The 15,000-nt window shown below is 42.9% G+C and overlaps 1 pseudogene; it reads left to right on the top strand.

Annotated features, from left to right (window-relative positions):
• Positions 1 to 3,581, top strand: part of LOC122144547 — a 20,202-nt pseudogene extending 16,621 nt beyond the window's left edge.
• The last annotated feature ends 11,419 nt before the right edge of the window (positions 3,582 to 15,000 follow it).

Here is a 15,000-nt window from a genome sequence, read left to right as displayed (position 1 = left end):
ATTGAAAAATTTTCAATATAAATTTTTTTAAAAGAACATTGATTTTTGTCAAAGAAAAATTTTTTAAAGTTCAAAATTTTTTCAATCATTTTTGGGCTGAAGACTTTTTTTTCAGAAACATCACCCCCTGTTTATGCTTGTACGGCCCCTTTTTATTATTTATTCATCTAAAAGACCCTTTTGTGGGATTCCATTTTTTCAGTTAAGTCCCTTTTTTCGGATGAGGGGGAAAGAGGGGAAACGCTATTTTTGGGGTGTTTTTCACTGACTGATTTCTTTGACATGCACCTCTTGTCCTGCCCAAAAAATTTAGGAAAAAATTAAGAAAAAGCTCTAATTAAAAAAAAGGACACACACACACAACACAACACACACACACACACCACTTGTGTTGGTATATGTGGTTTTTTCAGGTGTAAAAATTTTTTTTTGTACAAAAATGTATTTTCTATCCCCTTTTTTAAAGCCCCCCACACAAAACTTTCTGACTTTTAGATTTCCAAAACACTTCCTTTTGGTGATTTTAAACTTTTTCGGTTTGGGGGGGCCAAAAAAAATCCCCACAAGGTCAAAATATAATAGTATTACTATACTTTGTGGGTACATATGGTCTTCATAACATTCTGTACACACCACACACACACAACACCTCACACACACACAGGGCACACCAGGTTGAATCGCTGACCTCCAAACCCGCAGCAGGTTTCCTCCTGTTGTCGTGTTGACGGTTTTGCTAGGCAGAGCTGATGCCCAGAGTTCCCCCAGGAGAGAGCTGAGCTTACATTTGTCTCCTCCATCATGTCCGGCTCCGGAGCACAGAGGATAAACATAGCGTGCCTATTCACAAAACACACACACACGCTCATACAGAGACCATTACATTAGCACAGCTGCCGGTTCATAGAGTGTCAATCTCTCCAGCACTGTGTTCCTTAAGACACTAGTGTATGTTTAGAGATGCTGCAGTCCGTTTTTCACCTGTTCCAGAAGAATCAAAGACTGAAGGTCATTGATGATGATGTAATCAATCACAAAAGATTCAACCTTGGGAAACTCTTTTGTGTTTCATTGCTGCTCTCATTTGACCAGCTGTTAGAAATTAATGAAAGATGAGACAGCGCCTGGCAAAAATCTCCTTTGACACGTGTGGAAGATTCCTTGGGGAGAAACCAGTGAGATCTGGCCCATAAACAACTGCGTCCCTTTAAAGTGTATGTTCACAGAACAGACTGAGAAGATGCTGGAAGGCTCGAGTTCATAATCTACAGACACACATGAGAATGAAAGGCCACAGACTGAGAAAGAACCACTGAAAATGAATCCAAACTTAATCATAACGCTTAGCGTATTTATAGATACAAATTTTATTTTATTATTATTATTTGGGTTTCAAAGAAAAAAAAAAAAATGCTGACTCCCAAACTTTGATGTTGAATATAATTTCTGTTCTTTTAACTTTTTATTCATCAAAGAATTTGAATATAGTATCACAGGTTCCAAAACAAAAATATTGAGCATCACACAGTTTTCGACATAGTTTTCTGCATATTAGAATGATTTCTGAAGGATCACGTGACACTGAAGACTGGATAATGATGCTGACAATTCAGCTTTGATCACGGAATAAAATTACATTTGAACGGATTTTTCCGTAATTTTTTTGGATGAAAAGATTTTACAATAGTTTATCATCATCTTTATATAAACATTTTTCCCAAACCTAAACTGACCTGATGAAGCTCAAGCATCAGTCAAATATAGTTTTGAATGCAGTGGTTATTCTGTCCGCCGTGTGATCTGTGTTTCCAGAACGACACGTGGGGCATCCAGTACTCAGACGCTCTGTTTAAGGCCATGAGCCACATGCTGTGCATCGGATACGGCGCTCAGGCTCCAGAGGGAATGACGGACGTCTGGCTCACTATGCTCAGTATGATCGTGGGGGCGACCTGCTACGCCATGTTCATCGGCCACGCCACGGCCCTCATCCAGGATCCTGGATCCTCACCGCCGACCGTACCAGGAGAAGGTGGCAAACGGCATATGCTACACTGTTGCTTCATGAATATTCCCCATCATCTGATGTTTGGTTGTTCTGACGAACGGAGACACTGATATCCGTATAAGCATGTTGAGCAGTACATGTCATTCTCATAAGCTTCCTGCAGATGTCAGGCACGGAAAATCCACTAGTCTTATGACATCGCTACCAGTGTAAGAGTTTTAGACTAGGAATAACAGTCCGGAGAGCTGAGCGAGCCCTTCAGGGAGTTTTGTACTAAACTCATGACTCCCTAAAGTTTACTTTTCCTGCTCTTTTCATGCATTAGGTTTGATATTGTTTGTGTTTTTAGACACACGCATAGATCACAGGAATATTTTGTTTTTCGTTGAATCTTATTGAAAACATCAGGCATATGTTGTGGTAGTAACTGCTAGTAGGTAAGAGTAGTTTTTTGCATTTTTTGCAAACGTTAAACAAGTTAATTTATAGTTCTGCGTCTTTTGCACCTCTGACCTGTAACAAGGAAATTGTTAGCTTTCAACTGCGTAAATCTGGTGCCTACCATGCCCGCTCCTTTCTAACGCCGACCCAAACTTCGTGACAGCGTGCTAATCGAAGCTGAAGTTTGAGGTGTTCCAGCCCAATTCTTCATCATTGCGCGAGGGAAACCGTTTGGCCTTAAAAGTGTAATTCATCCCAGTCTGGACCGTGTCCACGTACTTTACTCGTGGAACAGAGACCAAGCTTACGGGGATGGTTCATAACTGTGGAAGTGTGAGTTCTTAGGTGCTACTTGTGAAGTGCTTGATGTCAGATATTATGTTATAGAAGCTCTTCATAACCATGTTTATTGTCCTATTAGATGCCTTTCTAATCTCTTATGTGGTCTTTGTCTCCATCCCGCAATATCGTGTCTGTTGACCGCTCGCCTGATGACAGCTAGTGTCCGCTGCAGATCCATACTGTTCGACTTTACTCCCTCAGCTTGGGACAGTTTCAATGAGGTTCGGGAAGAGCATCCCTGATGAGTGCGGGCCTTCGAGACGGTGGCGTTGGACAGACTTGATCGCATTGGTAAAAACCTATCCTGACTTCTTTTTGCGATGTTGGTATTAACAGCGAACAAACTGGAAAAAAAATCTGTCAATCCTTTATTCACCTTCATGTGATTCCATTCATACCCCAGATCTTTACGGTACACAAAGAAAGTGAGTGGGAACTGACAAAAAAAAAATGATAAAATAACACAATAAAAATGAGTCCATACTGAACGGGGCCCATAAATGACCGCCATATCAATTTTGAGAAATATCCTTTAATTTTGAGTCTGTGTTAATTTGGCGACCACAAGATAATAACTATATTTCAGTTAATTCCTTTCGGTCCTAACCCGATTCTGATTTCGTTTTCCTCACAGCTAAGAAAAACTCGATTTTGTTGCGCAAGACCTCACAGGGAGGATCTGTAGCAGGCAGCAGTTTGGGACGGGGTGGAGGGAGCCGGGGAGGAGGAGCAGGAGGGGCCCCGGGTCTGGGTTCTTGCGACAGTGTTCTGGTTCCAGCAGATTCAGTGAAGTGACCGTGTACAGCTGATGCCTGCCATGCAGGACAGCAAGCTGGCAAACCCGACTGGGAGGCAGCCAAAGGACGGCACGCGGTGTAACCCCCCACACCCCCACCCCACGGGGCTCACCATGTCTGGCACCGCTGGGCCACGCGCCCACTGCGAGACCCGGGCCGCTGCCATTACCACCAGGGTGGCATTCGCCTTGATGCACGCAGCAGCAGCCGCAGCAACAGTTGCCAGCAGGCAGCTTACACAACAAAACCATCTGCCCTTGGGATTGATGCTCAATTTTATTGCACTTTGACCGCCAAGCGCACATTCCTTGTCAACACATAACAGTCCTCCATACACATAATCCGCACCGCACTTTTCTCCTCCCGTCCACCCATTACTACACCCTCGGCGCTCGCTCCGCTTCCCTCATCAGCATTATGGGGGGATTGCCCCCGCCGAGGGGTCGCCGTCAGCTCATGTAAAATGCCTAAATACCCTCCCCTCAACTATGGTGAACGACCGCTGTGGCCGTGGATCCTCCAGTGGGTGGAGTGCAAAAAAACTCCTCATACACCTGCGGCATCAGTGCCCGCCCACTGCCTAGCAGCCTGGACGAGCAAGTCAATACAAGTTTCTACGACCCACACCCCCCCAGGAGTCCACAAAACCCTCGCCTGTCCATAAGGTCCCACCTCCCTCCTCAGCAGTACGATGCCCCCTTGTCTGTTGGAAGGGCGCCATGTGAGCTCAGGCTACAGCAGGGGGCCAAAGAGGCTTTGCTTGTTCGTCATGTTGGAGGGACGGCAGCACCCAGGGCCTCCCCATGATTTTTTGTGGTTCGGCTTAACAAATGAGGCCAGGGATATGCATCTTCGCATCCAAGGCACGGGAGCTATCCCCCACCGCAAGCTGGGCAACGTGTGCAACCGCACCCCGCACTCTCCATCGCCAAAGAATTATGGTGGAAACATGCTTCCGGCCCCCTTACTTTGTCATCAGGACTGGCTAGAAGGCGGAAGGCTGGTGGTTTTGAGGCTCAAAATTCGGACCACAGCGCCCTGGTGACCACACAGGCCACCGGACAAATACAACCCTGCTGTTTGCTTCTCAGCTGGCACATGCCACCTCCACTCCTACGGTCAGCTCCAGGATCAAGCTCCGTCACCCCTTGCCCATTTCTGTGAGTCCTCCACGAAGCACAAAACCTCTTAGTTACCACCAAACCATCCTGTATCCCTCGTGTCGCCACATTCTTCGGGTCTAGGGGTTCCTCAAACTCCAGCGACCGTGAAAACAGTGCAATGCAATACATACCCTTCGTCAACTTCTCCTCTCCTCCTTACTTCTACGCCCTCCTTCTCCATACTCACCCCTGTCAACCTCCCACCTCTCCAAATTAATCGTATGGTACCGCTTTGGCGCAGAAAATCACGGTTCCAAAACCCTCTCAGATCACTCCGTACCCAATCACCAATATCCTGCACCACCAAAACTTTTCAACACCCACCATCACTCCATCTCAAAGCCCCACCCCAACTCGAACCCCGAACCCCTGACATCAACCCCTATTCAGACCCTACCAATCTAGAAACACCAGCGGCATCCAAACCCAATCCCAGGGTTGGTGTCCAACTGCCGTCCAGATCCCAGCAGCTGCACAAACTCTGACCTCAACCTCCGTTCAGAGTCCGCTTCCCGCCCAGACTCCAAGTAAACCTATCAGTTCCACCATGGGTCAGAGCACTGCTGTCCAGATGCCAGCCACTGTCCAGGTTTCTTGGTTTCTCCTTTGACTTGTTCTGCAGTCTCCAGTCAAACCCAAACATCAAATGCCATACAGACTCAGAGCTCTTCCTGGACCCCCAGGCTCTCCCATCAATACCCCAGTCCAAAGTGGACCGTCAAACCCCTGTTCTGACCCAATCGCAGACACAAGCCACACCTGCTAAAGCCCCTGCTGCTGTTGCATCATCACCTTCTCCTTCATCAACTCCATCTCCCACTGCTTCACAGCCACAGAAGCCAGCTGCTACCCATACTCAGACCTTAAATGTTCTGTCCACTCCTACCTTAAGTCCATCTCCCATTCCTGCTTCCACTGCCTCCTCATCTACAGTCCTCCCAGTCCATCTCCACCACCTCCACTTCAACAAAAGAGGCAAAGAAAAAGAGCTTGAGAGAGGCTTGCCTCAGATGCAGAGAGATTCAGAGACAAAGAGACAAAAATATCCTGCTAGGCATGTGAATGGAGGGAGGTTGGGCGCTGGGGACAGAGGCCTACTCCATGTTTTGTCCGACCGGTGAGTTCAGAAGATGAGAGTGTCACGTGTCAGCTGTATCAGTTCAGGCTCTGCAGGTTCCGGATGAGCATGCTGTCTGCGTTCAAGCCTCCCTGTGGTGGTCTGTAGTCTTGACCATGGGAAGGTTTAAATCCCCTGACTAATCAATCTAATCAAGGTAAAAAAAAAAGAGCAGAACATGTTTGGCTCAAAAGCCTAGCACAAGTGTGTCTGTGTTGTCAAGGGTCATCTAGGGATGTCAGGTAGAATATTTTTGTAGTCCTGCTGAAAAGACCAGATTGAATTGCAGCGGTCTGACTGGTGAAAAACAATGTATTCATGTTGATCCCCAGCAAAACATGGATCCCAACCCTGTTCGTGGAGCTCCCAACATGGCACATTCTGCATGTTTCACACCTGATTCAGATCATCAGCTCTTTAGTAGAAACTCCAAGACCTAAAAAGGATGTATCGGACAAAGGAGAGATTGAAAATGTGCATTGTTTAGGGGCCTCCAGGAACAGAGTTAGGAACCAATGTGCTAGTGAATGAGCATAATCTTTCAACAGAGCCCCCAAAGGATATTTGATATTCGCAGAATAGAAAACACTGGTCTTTTCAACAGGGATCTGATAAAACTAATGCTTGTAATCTTTCACAGAATAGATGCACATTCTTGCCAAAAAATGTCTTAAAGGGAATGTAACTGCAAAACTGCCACCACCTTAAGATGCATTTGCACAGCCTTGTAAAGATAAAAAAATATCAGAACATCAAAGAAGGTTTTATAAGATCAAAAACTGTTCTAGCCATGTAACATCACCTCCAGAACACAAGCAGCAGTTTCAGATCAGATCACCCCTCAATCTGGAGACAATAAAAGATAACCTGAGTTTCAAATGACCTCTGTATGCGGAGCAGCGTAGCTAGAGAGATTACCAGCGCACTCTTCTGTCATTGAATATTAGTGACTGAACTTTTGCGACAGGACTAGAACTCTCACAACTCATTTTGTCACTTTAGATCATGAGTCTAATATAAATGTCCTGGAATTCCTTGGGCCACCATACTAGAATAATACATTTTGAGTCTGGAAAGGACATTTTAAAAATCTGTGTTGATTTAGTGTACACTGCCTGTTAAACTATAAATGGTGCATTGTACATAGTGTGTTAAGCAGGACAATTAATTTCTACATGAAAAAAAGAATCTACAAGTGTATCCGTCTAACCAATTTCATGTACTGTGTTTTGTTATTCTCTCTGTCAGACCCGCTAGCCCGTTGATTACCTGATCAGTATGCAAGTCCAAAAGAATTCAAATCAAAATTTAAAATCTCACCGCCTTGAGACGTGAGTGAACCCAAAAAAAATACCAAAAGGACATGTTTAGGGAATCAAACAATGAAACCATGCTACAGGATTTCTTGTATGAATTGATTCTGGCTTTATATTTCATAGGAAAAGGAAAACTTTTGTTGCCATGGCAAGTTTCCATTTGGTGCTTCCATTGATGCAAGAATACATAAGCGGATTCCCTAAAGGGATACGGTGATGGAACAAAATGAGATTACATTTAAATGCTTTGCATTCTCTCACCAAAATGTTTGCGTGAACCTTAGTTTGAGGGTTTGGGTAACAGTGTTCCAGTTTGAATTGGGTTTAATGTTATTTTTACTGATGGCCAGTGTCAGCATGCTCAGAAACCTCATTGACCTGAGTCTGCCATTAAACTGACTGACGTTTATATCTGCAACAAAAAATCACCCTTGATTTCCAGCTTCTTCCCTCTTGTCTCTTTTTTAATCACCCAAAGTGTAACATTTGCCCATATATAACTAACAATTAGCATCACAGATGTGACAATACTTATTAAATAAATGTAAGGAATATATAATATATATATATTATATATATATATATATATATATATATATTATATATATAATATATATAATTCTTTTTGATAAAAAATACAAGCATATCCATTAGTAGTTTGTCGTCTCAGGTGTTTGATGTTAGTTTTGGACAATATGACTTTAACGTTCATATTCTCACTCTGCTGTAACTGAACTAGTGTTTTGTTTTGATTTGTGTGTTGCACTAAAACAGTGAGCGCACAGCAGCGCTTTAGTTCCGCGGTGTGAGCGTGTCTGCCTCTCTCTGTCCGTTAGGTCACGACACACATCGACGCTTTATGGTCTTTCATCTGGACCAGAGCAGCTTTCATCTTTTCTCTTGCTCTTGTACTGTAGCCGCTTCCCTTCAGGAAACCACACACACTCACACACAACACACACACACACACCTCCAAGTATGAATCTGTCATGTTGTGGCCAGTGCTGTTACCTTAGTGTTTGGCTGATAGTGAGATTATGTCTAATTTTCCTCTTCAATACCATGATGCCTAGATTGCACATTAAGGACCAAATGTGTATTTTTATGTTCTCACAGCTTTAGCTTTTGAGAAAAAAGGTAATAAATAGTCTTATAATGATACATGTGAGCCTGCAGCACAAAAGCAGTCAATAAGCAGCACAGGTATATTTGCAGCAATAGCCAAAAATACATTGTAATGGTCAAAATTATACATTTTGCTTTAATGCTAAAATTATTAGGATATTAATTAAAAAAAGATCATGTTCCATGAAGATATTTTGTAAATTTCCTACCGTAAATATATATATAAAAAATATATTATTATTAGTATTATGCATTGCTAAGAACTTCATTTGGACAACTTTTTCTCAATAATTTCGATGTTTTTGCTCCCTCAGATTCATGATTTTCAAATAGTTGTATCTCAACCAAATACTTGTCCTGGCCTAACAAACCATACATCAATGGAGGAAGAAAAATTATTTATTCAGCTTTCAGATGATGTTTAAATCTCAATTTTGAAAAAATGATCTTATGACGGGTTTGTGGTCCAGGGTCACATATAAAGGCCAATTCACACTGCACTGACAGACACTTTAGTCAGGCTTGGCTGGATCAGTGTGTTACCTCTGTCAGTGGTCGGCACTTGTTTTAACTGCTTGAACATGTATGGGTCTTAGGATGTCTGAGAAGTGACGTACTGCACTCGGTCATCTGTCGGCGCTGGTCTGTGTGTCTGTCAGTGCAGTGTGAACTGGCTTTAAGAGGAAATAATGATGAAACATGTGAAAAATGATTTTTGCCATGTTTTTTTTAAAACAGAATAAAGTGAATTTAGAATCAGTTTTCTGTCTCTGTTTGTTAACACACACACCAACGATAAATAATTCTGAATGTACCATTGTAACATACAGTTTCAGTTGCTGGTCTGTCTGTTCATGTGTGTGTGTGTGTGTGTGTGTGTGCATGCATGTGTGTGTTTCTGTAGGTGTGTCTGCTACGTGTGTGTGTGTGTGTGTGTGTGTGTGTGTGTGTGTGTGTGCATGCATGCATGAGTGTGTGTGTGTGTGTGTTTCTGTAGGTGTGTCTGCTACATGTGTGTGTGTGTGTGTGTGTGTGTGGTGCTGCACAGCTGCATCTCATCAGGGCTGGTGGCTCGTTTGCTCCTGACAGCGTAATGAAGCTCTGTTCTCTCATAACAGTGTTGATGATCAGTGAGGAACGCAGCAAACTGCCCTGTTTATCCCAGTACGAAGCAGAGCATTTATAGCTTGTGTGAGAGACTCAGGGGACAGTAAAGGTCATATCTCTAGCAGAGCAGCATACTGTTGTAGCTCTTCTCTGCCTTCGCTATTAATGGTACGTTTACATTGATGCATGTGTCAGATTTCTGTGTTCCACAGAAGAAAGAAAGTCATGGAGGTTTGGAGTCACATGAGGGAGAGTAAAAGAGGACAGAATATTAGATTTGAATGAATCTCACGTTAACATCTTCACACAGGAAAACTGAAGATCACACGCTTTGCATTGTGGGATTCCGTATAGTGTTCCTCTGTTGTTTTAGATTACAGGTTTTTTGAAATATATTTGGGGAAAATAGCTTTAGCTAAAAAGTGTGTGCATGAAGAATTTCAGAATCAGAATGAGCTTTATTCACTAAGTGTGTACAAACACAAGGAATGTGGGGTTTTTTTTGTTTATTTTTTTATGAGCTCTTGGAACAAACATGCATACATGAATATACAACATTGACAACAGAAAGAACATTTTAATAATAATAGTAAAAATAACAATAATAATGTGGTATACATCTGGAACAGAAGATTTCAGTACAGGTTTGTGCATTTTTTGCTGTATACAGCTGTATTAACTATTTTCTCTTGGTGCTGCTTGTTAAGGCCTCTATCCAGTTTCTGGATCTTTCTGACAAAACTACAGAAAGGGTTTGAGATATAACACTCTATTCGTTGTTTGTCGTCTCAGGGTTGGATGCTAGTTTAGGACAAAATTACGAAATAGTTCATATTCTCAGTCTACTGTAACTGAGCTGGTGTTGAGTTTGAGGAATCGTGGGATAGATTGCCAACTTTACACCTTGAATGCACTAAAAGTCCCTTTGGATAAATGTGCGAATGTAAATATTCCAATCAGTCGAGGGTTTCCTAAACTGGGAGTTGTTGAAAAGCTAATAATCAAAATGACTATAAAATAAATGATAAAAAATGATTAATAATTAAGATTGTCAAAATAAAAAGGGTCTGCTGTACTGTGCGTCGTGGGAAGGTAACCGACATCAGAGAGCCGTGAACATGCGATGTGGTGATAAATCATTAAAATATTAAAATCTGCTATAAGTCCATATTGCAGCTCAAATGGGATCAGCTGACAAAAGAGTTTGTGTCCAATAATATCCACTAGATGGAGCTCACAGCTCTTTTACTGACAGCTCCAGTGACAGTTCAGAGTCAGCAGCCAACATAAGCAAAGCTTTAAAACCGATCTGTCGTGTTCTAGAGCTGTGATTTTCTGATCAGATCGCAGCTGCACACACCTGATGGAGCTCATCAGCTCGAGAGACACGGAGAATGTGCTGATCCTGGACCAGCTCAGAGAGACTCTAACACCTGCGTTTGATGCAGCAGGTGAGAATATGGAGGAAAACAGCTCGGTTCTCTTCAGACTCAAACTGAGCACAAATATGAACTTGATGCAGATACTGAATTTATATGAATACAAGGTAAAGGAGAGAGACTCGAACCACACCTGTGTGGAGATGTGAAGGGTGTGACCACACATGTCTCAGCTATGGCTGATGTGGATGTTGCTGCTGTAATCCTGTCATTGCTTCACACACACACACACACACACACACACACACACACACACACACACACACCACACACACAACACACACACACACACACCACACACACACACACATCACAAGCGGAAGTCAGTGAATATGAGTGTGTGAGTGAGCTGTTAAACCCTAACCTCATCCTGACACACTCCTTCATTTCTCATGCATCTGCTGTCCTCTCAGAAACACTTTCTTCAGCCTGTGTTTGTATCCTCGGGCGCGCTACCTGCTCGTGCACGAGCCAAACTTACATTAAATGACAGATCATTTATGATAGCAGCATGTGCACCGTCACACACACAGCAGCACTTTCAGTATTAATACTGTGCGTGATATTGCACTTCAGAGTCGCTCCTGAGTTTAGTGTGAATACAAAGCTCGTGTCATTGACATCCGTGTCTGTTCTCACTATATTTGACATGCAAATTCAGAGTTTGTCACTTGACTCATTTTCAGAAGCAGAAGTGGAAATGCGCGTTCAACATGAAAACGGAAGAAGCGCGTTTAATGTGATCAGCAGCCGCGGTCGGTCCACTCATGCCCACCCTCATCAGCGCACGGGCGCACGCGCGCAGAGTCCGACCCCCCCCAGCGGCCCTCCGCCGCCCGCAGAGCCAATCACCCGCGGCCGCTGGAAGTAGGACAAGCCGCTTCCTGGTTGCAGGTTTAAGGAGGAGCCGCCGGAGTCCGTCAGGAGCGGGTCAGAACCGGCGGAAAGACACCGGATAGAGAGACCAAGCCGCTACCGGAGACCGGATCCGTGCGCGCGGACGCGTCACATTGAGGAAGTGCGCGAGCGCGCGGTCAGGTGGGACACCGGCGGGGGAAAACTCAGGTGACACCGGCTCAGGTAAAGCGCTTCTCTTCCGTACAGCGCGAAACAGGCGTCGCGCGGCTATTTCATCGGCGTTTTTCTTCCATTTCACCTGCTTTCGCTCGGCTTGCGTTCATTCGTGTTATTTCACGGATCCTATCGCCGCTTCCCCACCGGGGTCACGAGAGGACGCACACGTCATGGGTGCTCGGTAACTCCCGTGTGACGTGTCGGACATATTCTGCTGCCGTTTCTGTTAGACGACCTCCGTGCTGTCATTACAAACGCTTCGCTGTCATTTTAAATCATTCATTCATTCATTCATTCATTCATTCGGTGTTTGACGTGCGGCTTTTACCTGACAGGTGAGTCCGCGCGCGGAGACGCGAAACCCGCGTTCGAATAATAACCGAGAGGCCTTTGGTAATACTTTGTTTTAATGGAGAAGCGCGCGTTGATTAGTTGAGATGCGCTTTTGAGGCGGCCTTGTCTATAGGGTGTGATAACAGAACTTGTCCTCGCGGAGACTCGCCCGTGCACGCGCGGACGAACCGGCTGAACCGGATCCGCTGGTGATCTGAAATCGGTTTTAACTGTTAAACACCTGAAGCTGCTGCTGTTTGTGTGTTTGACAGTCCGCAGCAGCTGCCGTGCTTTTTTTTTTTTAATTAGTCCTGTAGTTCAATTAGACTCTCACCTGCTGTCAGCCCCCCCCCCCCCCCCCCCCCCCCCCACCCCCCCCCCCCCCCCCCCCCCCCCAAGGCCGTTGTCATAGTAACTTAATTACTCAGGTAATTCGGTCGGTCGGTGATGACGCGGTTCAACCCACAGAACGGGTGAGAATGAGTTTCACCCTGAAAACAACAGTCTAGTGTAAGAGTTATAGACAGAAGATACATATATATTTAAAAGTGTGCATGTGTTTTGGTTGAATATCATATTGGATCCATCAGGCTTTTTAAAAACAGAAACAGCTCGATTTTATTCAGAGACTCAAACAGTAAAATATGAATCTGCTGCACATGCTGATATTTATATCGTTCTTGTCTCTGTGGAGGACATTATATTTTAGTGAATTTCTCTGAGAGCGCACATGAGTCTGCATGTCTTTTCAGGGATAACATTGTACATCCTTGTGGAAATATGATCATATTGTGTAATTATCATTTAAATCTGATTAATTTTCAAATTGTTTGTCATAAATCAACATCTCAGGAGAATGTTATGGGGTTTCAAACCAAAATATGACTTCCTATTATGAAACAGGATATTAAATTAATTCATGTCCACTGTAGAGGACAGCAGGACTAAACGTGAGTTTATTACGCATTTTTGTAGGCACGGCAAATTAATAGGAAAATAAATTATGTATCAATATTCTTATGAAATATTAGATATTATTATGAAAATCTGGCCAATTATTACTCCCATTATTACACTTCTTTTTTCAACATGCTGTCCCAACAGCACATTAATATGCAAATTAGATACAGTGTATATACTCTTCTTTTTTTAATGGGGAAAAACCAGTTCATGGAAATTAAAGTAAAGTTTTAAAGTAAAATGGTAAATTATTTATGTGTTATATTTTTTATATCTTTGTTGAGATTAATCCTTATACAAAGTTTGATATAAAAAAATCCTGAAACCTAAAAATTAATTGGTGATTTAAAAAAAAAAAAAAATCCCATTGTTTTTGCCTTTTCATGTCATTTTATTTTTTTAAGAGTCCTGGTGTCCTCTACAGAGGACATAGCATAACATATGAATAAAATATAATTAAAAAAAAAAAATCTTATGTTTTAAACAATGTAATGACACGAAAAAATACTAAATTCACAAAGCTTTTTTCTGGTTCTCAGGAGGATATGATGAAATTCTGATGCTTGTAATGTAAATTAATAAGATATTTCTAACAGTGCAGCAGATACTGACATAAAATGATCTAAATATCAGTCATCGCTCTATATCTCCAGTAATATAATGAGATGTAAATGATCCGAACATATAATGCAGTGATTGAGAGATGAAGAAATAAAGGCTCCTCAGAAGATGTGAGATGTTCTGGAGGCTTGTGAAGATCATTCCTCCGCTGAGGAACAGTGAAAGTAAAGCTTCTGGAAACAAACGCTCCTCAGAAGATCCTGATGATCAGATTTGAGACTCTAAAACATGATTGATGGAGAATCAAGTAAAGCTGAGCTGCTTCAGTCCAGTAAGAGTTCATCTGGAGATATTACTGCAGTTATTCTGACCTTTACTTGATCACAATCACTCAAGATCTGACACCAGAAGCACCAGCTGAAGCTGGACACTAAAAGAGCTCTGACTGGATAAAACACTCTAAACTATCACTCAGAGACAGAAGACATGAGGAGATCGAGTGTGACAGGTTTATATTCATGAATCATATAGGTCATGATGCATTTAAAGCACTTTTATATGAAATGCATAATGCACATTAATTAATGATCTTAAGATTTTAGTGAACTTTTTATTTTTAGGCTTAATATTTGTGTGGAATTTAACTAAATAAGATGTTAACATCATGGCAAGTCAGCACTACTTCTTTGAGGTTTCAGTGTCTGTAGGAGTGATTTGAAGACATTACAGATGAGCGAATGAAATATTCAAGCATTCAGAGTAAATGATGCGGTTGTGTTTTTCTGGAATCGTGTGATGCGAGTGTGAGACGTTCATATGTGATTTACAGAATCAGACGCATGAAAGCATGAGTGTTTCTCGTGTTAAAGCTCTCGCTGGTCAGCGTGATCGAAGCCGTGCGATCTTGCTGTGTGTGTTTCATATTGCATTTCTTCAGTATCGTTCACTAAATGTTCTTTCTTTTGCGTTTTTTGACTGTGTTTGTTTGTCTGTTCATCAGGATTGACCCAGAGCGAGCGAGAGAGAGAGAGACGGACAGACAGAGGTGCGTCTGTGAGTTTATGGACTGGAGGTAAGAGCGATGTGTGTGTGTGTGTGTGTGCGGGTGTGAGAGCGGTTCGGCATTTCTGCAGTGGTCATATGACTGATGCTGAGAGAACTGTGACCATCGCTCATGGATTTCCCTCTTCCTCTAAAAAGACCCTCAGACGAAACAC

Source organism: Cyprinus carpio, unplaced genomic scaffold (genome assembly GCF_018340385.1).
Source record: "Cyprinus carpio isolate SPL01 unplaced genomic scaffold, ASM1834038v1 S000006721, whole genome shotgun sequence".
In the NCBI taxonomy this organism is placed as follows: Eukaryota; Metazoa; Chordata; class Actinopteri; order Cypriniformes; family Cyprinidae; genus Cyprinus; species Cyprinus carpio.
The sequence above is the reverse complement of the archived record's forward strand: the minus strand, read 5'-3'. Positions and strand labels throughout refer to the sequence as shown.